We start from the raw sequence: 7,792 nt of genomic DNA on the forward strand, positions 1-7,792 counted from the left end.
GAACACAAAAGATCAAGTTCAAACCGAGAATCTCTTAACCAAGGCTCAACTTGCTTATCAAAGAAATGATTGTAAACCAGAATATCACCAAAGCTTAAAACAACACAATTCTCAAGCAATGATCTCAAAACATGCCAAGGTTTATCAGATTCAGAACACAAGATACCAAGTTTAAAACCAAAATCACAAATAAAATCGGTTTCATCTCTATGTGATTTTGGTTTCTGAAAATTCCTAACCATAAACTCTTTCCAGACATGTGAGGAAGAAAACAAATCACCAGTGGCTATTTTATGTTTTGAACAATTCAAAACAAAGCTATTTTCTTAGAAGACAAATGAATCAAATGATTTTCTAGAACAGAAAAAAGACTGTTACAAAACAAGATTCACTGACTTTACAGGATGATCAAAGCTTTTGATATGTTTCATAAATTGATCAAGACTCAAAACAAGACCAGGATTGATGTCACTATCAAAGGAAAAACCTTTTTTTTTTCAGAAAATTTATTTGGTTCAAGTTTCTTAAAAGAATAAATCATGTTATCAAAAACAGAGTTTGAAACACAAAATTCTTTCACATTTTCAAGACCAAAACGTTTTACATCACTGGAACTAACCATAACAAACATTTCAGGTGGAGAATTAACCATATCAAGATCCTTACAGTGCCCTTGAGAGTTCAAAGAGAGTGACTTAGCATCTGTTTCTGCTTCAATGTTGGGCTGCTCCAACACTTCTTCTGGTGGTGAACTCTTTTGTGCTTCTTCTGCTGAATTTTCTTCTGAGACCTGAGACACTGAAACAAGGCTACTCGGATGCACCGGTTCAAAACAAGTTAGTTCATCACAGGTTTTATTTACAACAGGTTCAGATTGAGAAGAGAAAAGAGAAAACTCATTTTCTGTCTCAGCTTCTTTTATTACCTTAGACGGCTCTGTTTTCAACCCTTGGATAATCTGTTCTTGATTGCTACAATTCCTTGGGTCAGTAGCCTTTGAGGAAGGTCGTGTGCTCCGTCTTTTGTCCTTCTCTAAATCCTTGAATATCTGGTTACACATATCAGTAATGTTTTGGGCACTACTCATCCGCTTAAGAGCTCCCCGCAGCAACTCCTGCTCATCAAGACTATGGACAGGTTTTATTTATTCTCTGGATTTTTAGGTTGTGCTCTGCTCCTCCTAATAGGCGTGTCCAGCTGCCACCCTGGTCGTGACCTTTCCTGCAACAAATCAGATTTGTTAAAAACCGAATTTTCTTTACTTAACAAGTGTTGTCTTTTTTCTAGCAAACTCTTCGTGGAGGAACTTACTTGGTCAGGCTGTGGGTTTCTCTAAGGACGTCTAGTAGCACTGGATACATCCTCGCTATTCCTTTTGGTCTTAGCTTCCTTCTTAACCTTAGAAACATTATCAAAGAAATCATCAGCATGTTTCTTTTGTAAAAGATCAGACTTTTTCATTCTTCTCATGATATCAGACAACATTTCCTCCATCCGTAATTTATTTAATTTCACAGTTGGTGCCTCCTTTCTTTTACTGACATCTCCAGCCATGATTTCCTGTTACAATCTCAACAAGAAAAATTAGCACAATAACAGATAGCCGAACCCTCACAACTCTCAAGTGTTTCTCTCTGATTTTCTGTGAATTTTCTCTGTGAATCCAATAGCTCAGCAACAAACAAAGATCAAACTTCAGAGAACAAACCCCAACCCCAAAACAGAAGAAAGAGATAGACAGATTGCAAGATTTTTGTTTGCAAGAGGCATTACCACCAGGGATGGATTTCTCTTCAGCCAAATTGGATCTCTCTTCAACTTTTCTTTCTTTTTTTAAAAAAAATTTGGTTGGCCCTCTTGCATATTATACGGATAGAAAGATACGAGATTTCTGAGAAAATTGCAGAGAAAAAAAAACAGATTCCCAAAAACAAAGAGAGAAGTTTTAGAATCAAACCTAGATCAAGAGCCTTCAGAGCTGCTCTGATACCACTTGATGAATCCCTGATAAGGAGATTCAATTGTCCATGATTCTTTTGAAGGATGATCTGATGATTTGAGAGAGATATGGTTTGATTCAGATCGTGGGTGATGGTTTTGATGAGATGAACTTCAGAAATGATCTATGGATTGATCAGATCTTGTGTAGATGAGTCTAAGATCAAGAGAATGAACTTTGTTGTGATCAAAGACAAGTTTTGCAAATAGAGAATGAACTCTTTAGCAATCAATGTTCAAAGATGAACAAGGAATTCACAGATTTAGAGAGAATTTTGTTAAAAAAAGGTGAATGAGTTTTTCAGAAACAAAAGAGAGTTTAAATAGAGAAGAAGGAAATCTAAAAGTCCTAAAACTGTAGAAAAATGAGAAAAACTTAATTAAAACTAAAACTGTCATGAAAACTCAATAATAATTATTTTGGCTGACTTCTTGACTTGAATTTCGTGGCTGTCCATTCATAAAGAGATAATGGATCCTCAACTTGGATATTAATCTTCTTTTAGGCTGAGAAAGAGGCCTAAGTCATCTATGAGTCTGATCACATCTTTTCCAGCTTTTTTTGACATGATTTTCACAGCAAAAATAAGCTCATTATGCTCCATTTCAGCCTATGGTTCATCTTCAAGCTTTCCATTCATCCATCCAGGCTTATCCTTTGTCGCATAATCATCTGGTTCAACCATGGTTGCATCGACAATGAAGATTTATCGGGAGCTTTCAGCCATTGATTTCGTCGTGACTAATTTTAACCCCAACACAGTTGTAATTGCATAGTTGTTAGTGGTGTATCGATCGGTTTGATTGAATTATTTTTTTGCTTGATCATATATCAAACTGAAATCTGTTTGAATGGTCATGACAATGTGCAGTTGTCTTCAATGGATTTGGGAGATGAGACATTTGTGATGTTGAGACTGAGAATAACAGTAAATGAATGATGTACTTGTGACTTTTGAGAAGACTAATTTGGATTCAACCAAATATGAGAGCAGTTTTGAGATTCAAGTCAAGTCTGAAGCTGAAACTTTTGTTAACCCAGGTAAATGCATTGGTATCTCTTTATGAATTCACCTAAAGTGCAAGCTGAAGATATGTTACAACTGAAGTCACTCACTCAAAACTGCTCACTGCATTTCCAGATCTTAGTGACAAATCCATATTATGAATATGTTCCCATGTAGGTTTTCCAATTTATGAAGGCGATTCAATTCATGGACAAATGTAAGTATACAAATAGACTCACACCAGAAAGAAGTATGTTCTTACACACACACACTTGGACATTGTATTCTATTGTGCATAGAGAAAACTTCATATGTTTCCCTACTTTCTTAAGAAAACTTCACCATGGTTGTTGTTTCAGGTGAAGCGATCAAGAATTTCAGGTGACCATGGTTAGACAAAATTGTTAATTATCGTTTTTTCCAAGCTATTTTTCTTGGAAGATGGTCAACTTTGTGTCTTTCTTCTGCAACAATCACTTCTCTTCTACACCATGAACGTTAGTATGTTTTTTCCCCTGTTTTTAAAAATGATTTCAATATCTAGATTTATACACAACCATCAAAAAGGTAAAATATTATTTTATTGTCTTTTTGTGCTCCTCATTTTATAGAATGACAATGCAATTTATAATCTGGTTACTGATCAACGCTATTTGACTGAGTGAGATTTGGTTTGGGCGAAACTAAATGTAGAACTGAATATTGATCTTAACTTTAAGACTTGTTTTATTAACGTGTACAAAGCATAGTATAAATACAACACATAGGTCGGCCTAACAAACCGATAAAAATTATCTCTAACTAGTTGTATTTATCACAAAGTATAATGTAATCCTAAATATACGATGCTTATCGTAATACTCCCCATCACGTTGGAGCATGAGGATCATGAATGCCCAACCTGGACAACAAGTTACAAAACTGTGCACGCCCCAGCGCTTTTGTATCAATGTCAGCAAATTTGATGTTTGTGTTGTATGTAATGAGTCTTGGTAATTTGCCTTTGCCAGTTTACAACATGTAGTATCAGATGTACTGTAGTATTTACAGTACTAGTGGTGTACCCGCGTTTTGTGCTGGTTATTTGATATTTGTGCTGTTTACATGTGTATTTTGTTTTTCAGTTTTCGTGTTTTTATTTATCAAATATATTTGATTTATTTGATATTGGAGTGAAAACTAAAGTATTGTATTTTTTGATCTGATTTCTTCGGATAAATAGTAAAAACTTAATTTGGTGGACATGTGTTTGATGCATACTTGACATATTTTGTTTATTAATATTTTTTTTATATAAATGTGCAGTTTATATATATTTAATTTAACGTTTTAAAATTTTATATATTTTAACATGTTTCGGTTTCTATTCTTCAAAACTGTTTGATAAATACTGTCGAGGTCATGAAGAAGAGTAATTGCACAGAGTTGGGAACGAACGACCCCATGAACGGAATCATCAAGACCCGCCAGAAAGTCATCTACCCGAAGTATCTCAGTCTCCTTCTCGTGTGCTACATTGAGATCACAGGTGCACTTTCCACATTCACACCTTTTGGTGTTTAAACATTCAGCAATACCATCCCATATCTTTGTCAATCTTCTGAAGTACTCATCAACCATAGATACATTCTGTTTGTAAGAGGCAAGTGAATTACGGAGTTGCTGAGGACGAGCACCACTAACGCTTTTTGATGATATGCCATAAATCTTTTGCGACCTCTCGAGTCGAAATTGTTGATCGAAGTTTCGGCTCGATGGTCTGTCTAATCCATCCGACGAGGAGGTGATTGTTCGCCGCCCAGTTTTCAAGGTAAGTTGAGTCAGCAGCTGGCTTTGGTATGCTGCCGTCAAGGAATCCAAACTTTTTACGTGAGCTGATCGCCATTCTGAGGTTGATAGCCCATTCTTCGTAATTGTTCCCGTTAAGCAAAGGGTGAGAAATCACTGCTCCAGGGTTATCACCTGAAGTTAGATCATATGGAGAGATGGTCTTCCTCTTAGGCTCTTCCACCGCGAGAGACATGATGCGGCTGAGTATTAAAAGAGGCCGAGAGGCTTTCTAAATTAATGAAAGAAAATTTGTTCTGTTTTCGATATGAAAAACAGAGGAGAAGACATTTCTAGCCGAGAATCTTTTGGAAAAATAAAAATTTAGGATTCTCAGATCGGTTGCTCTGATACCATGACAAATTGTGAATGTCTGAATGTTTGAGTTATATTCTATGGACCATAAAGTTGTGTATATTTACAAAAGTAAAGATCCTAGATCTTAGGAGATAAGGTAAGTATCTAAAACCGTATATATCGGTATGACTTATTCTTGGGTTCACCAACCAATAGGATTGTGTTATTTTATATTCAATATCTTTTATAAAAGGAAACAAAATATTGTCAAATTATATTATGTTTTAAAAATAAAAAGGTAAAAAGAAATAAATAAATAAATATTTGTAATTACAAAAAAATTATTTTTAACCAGCAAAACACTAAACCCTAAATCCTAATCCTTAAACCCTAAATCTTAAACCCTAATCCCTTGGGTAAACCCTAAATTCTTGGATAAATCGTAAACTCTAAATAAAAAACACTAAACACTAAAACATTCAAGAGTTTAGGCTTTAGTTTTTAGGGTTTAGGGTTTAATATTTTTGATTTAGAGTTTATGATTTATCCAAGGGTTTAGGGTTTACCCAAGGGTTTAGGGTTTAGGGATTAGGATTTAGGGTTTAGTGTTTTTTGTTTTGCTGACGACGTCAAAATTTGTTTTTTTTTAAATTCTTTTTTTATGTTACTACTATTTTTTTAATTTATTTTTAACATTTTTATTTTAAAAACATAATATAACTTGACAATATTTTGTTTCCTTTTCTAAAAGATATCGAATTTAAACTAATGAAATTCTATTGGTTGGTGAATCTAAAGGTTCACCCTAGAATAACTCTATCGGTATAGGAAACTATCATATTTCAATATATCCCAATATACATGAACTCAAAGTCAGCCATAAAGAATAGCATATAAAGAGGAGTTTTCTTATGCGAAGGTTTTCTTCCGATGGATTGTTATATCTCTTCTACAGATGCTCTGATTTTCGATCACCATGAGACAAACTAGCAGAAACCATGAAAAACTCACAGTTCTCTGGGATAAAGAGATCGTACATTACCCCACTTATGGAACCAACATTTCTGAATAAGATTACAGCTAATCTCATGTTTTTTTCTCATATATTATCTTCTTCCTTAACCTCAGTAGAATACATGAGAATTTGTATAGACAAAGCTTACAAGCTGTTTGATAGCTTTGATCAATTAACATTGCTACAAAAAATCCAAGCTGTTTGATAGCTTCGATCAATTTACATTGCTACAAAAAATCCAATCATAAGACAATACAAAACACAAAACATTATTTATTTCATGACTAGTGGCCCCAAGGGTCTAGCCGTCTAAGTATTTAGTATAAGTGTATAAAACATCTTTGTAACACACTCTGAACCAACCATCAGTACTGTCTCCTTCAAGAATGCCAGGCGAGTCTATCAGTTTAGAGGACAACTCTCGTGGAAGGTTCATGAGGAATATCCCCAACAAAAAATGCTGATCATCTACACTATGTCTAAAGAACTTTTCCAGCGAATTCATGCACAAACAAGAGCTATTTCTGAACTAACGTTTGTCACTTAGGTGATATTTGTTCTTTCGGCTTTCTCCAAGTTTTTATACAAATGGAATAATCAGCTTTCATTCCAGGAAGACTGCTTGTGGAAAATGTCCTCTTAGCAACAGAGATGGTGCAAGGCTACAATTGGAAATCAATCTCAAAACGGTGTATGCTAAAGGTCGACCTCAAGAAAGCTTTTGATACCCTTAATTGGGATTTTATAATGAATACGATGGAAGCAATGGAGTTCCCAGAGGGTTTTAGAAATCTGATCAAGCAGTGTATCACTTCTGCGAGTTATTCAGTGGCAATTAATGCGGAGCTTTGTGGTTATTTCAAAGGTACCCATAGCTTAAGACAAGGTGACCCACTCTCCCCCTACCTCTTTGTTTTGTCCACTGAAGTCTTCTCCCAGATGCTTAGCGCCAAGTATGAGGATGGCTCTATTGGCTTCCACCCCAACGCTATGGAGCCGGCTGTCACGTATTTGGCATTTGCTGATGATATCATGGTCTTCTCAGATGGTGAGAAGAAATCTCTAGAGTGTATCTCATCCACGTTTGATACTTTTGCTGCATGGTCCGGTCTGAACATGAACAAAGACAAAACTGAGCTTTTCTTGGCGGGAATGACTCAGAATGAAACCTTAGACATCTCGAGCCTTGGTTTCAAGATTGGTTCGCTCCCTGTTCGGTACCTCGGCCTTCCTTTGATGCACCGGAATCTTAGGATCTCAGATTACAGGCCCTTATTGGAAAAGGTTTCAGGTTGTCTCAACTCTTGGTCTGCTAAGGCGCTCTCGTATGCTGGCCGGTGTCAACTACTGTCATCGGTTATCTATGGAACAATTAACTTCTGGGCCTCTGCATTTATCCTCCCTAAAGGATGTATTAACAAGATCCAGTCTATGTGCACAAATTTTCTGTGGGGGAGGACGTATTGATCAACGCTCAACAGCAAAAATCTCGTGGAAACCAATCTGCCTTCCTAAATCTGAAGGTGGCCTCGGCCTAAGGGACTTTGGTGTTTGGAATAAAACATTATGTCTAAAATTGATCTGGATTATCCTTACAAAGACTGCTTCCCTCTGGGCTGATTGGGTAAAATCTTATAGATTGAATAAT

This window comes from Brassica oleracea, chromosome C8, assembly GCF_000695525.1.
Source record: "Brassica oleracea var. oleracea cultivar TO1000 chromosome C8, BOL, whole genome shotgun sequence".
NCBI lineage: Eukaryota > Viridiplantae > Streptophyta > Magnoliopsida > Brassicales > Brassicaceae > Brassica > Brassica oleracea.